Source organism: Colobus angolensis, unplaced genomic scaffold (assembly GCF_000951035.1).
Source record: "Colobus angolensis palliatus isolate OR3802 unplaced genomic scaffold, Cang.pa_1.0 Scaffold12, whole genome shotgun sequence".
Classification (NCBI taxonomy): domain Eukaryota; kingdom Metazoa; phylum Chordata; class Mammalia; order Primates; family Cercopithecidae; genus Colobus; species Colobus angolensis.
Window position 1 is genome coordinate 17,598,619 of NW_012113141.1, and position 1,079 is coordinate 17,599,697.

Here is a 1,079-nt window from a genome sequence, read left to right on the forward strand (position 1 = left end):
GTGTGTGTGTGTGTCTGTATCTCACATTAGGGCTCCAAACATATAAAGCAAATATTGACAGAATAACAGAGACACAGAGAGAACAACATAATTACAGTAGGATATTTCAATACTGCACTTTCTGTAATAAAAATTAAATGAGAATATTAGTAAGGGAATAGAGGGCTTCCAGGCAGTATAAGACAATTATTTCTAACAGAGGTATAGAAAACACTCAACACCAGAACACACATGGTTCTCAATACCTAATACAACATTTTCCTTGATAGACCACCTCTTATGCCAAAAAAAAGAAAATAAGTCTTACCAAATTTTTTAAAACTGAAATTTTATAAATTACTTTCTATCACCAAAATGAAATGAGTATACAACAGTAAGAGAAAAAAAACTGAAAAATTAACACATATATAGAAATTAAACAACACACTCTTGAGCAGGTTCTTGTGAAAGGTTAAAAAAGGTAATATTGTAAAGATGTCCATCCTGTTCAATACAATCTATAGATTTAATGCAATGTTTTTCAAATTTCTCATTGCATTTTTGAAGAAACAGAAACAGCAATCCCTTGAGTATACAGAATCTCTACAGACAATAAAATACCCAAATATATTAAAAACAAAACAAAACAATGTTGGAGGCATTAGAGTTCCTGATTTCAAAACACATCACAAAGCCACAGAATTAAAACAATTTGGTATGAGTATAAAGGTGAAAAAGTAGACTAATAAAATAGAATGCAGCACATATATAAACTCTCATATACATGGTCACATAAAGAGTCATTTGCATACCCACAATTATTTCAGCATTGTTACTAAAAGCCAATAGGTAAAAGCAAGGCAGATTTCAGTCACCAAATTGTTCAGCGATATAATTTGAAACATAAAAATACCAAAATATTACTCAGTTTGAAAAAAAGCAGGAAATAGGCCAGGCGTGGTGGCTCAAGCCTGTAATCCCAGCACCTTGGGAGGCCGAGACGGGTGGATCACGAGGTCAGGAGATCGAGACCATCCTGGCTAATACGGTGAAACCCCGTCTCTACTAAAAAAATACAAAAAACTAGCCGGGCGAGGTGG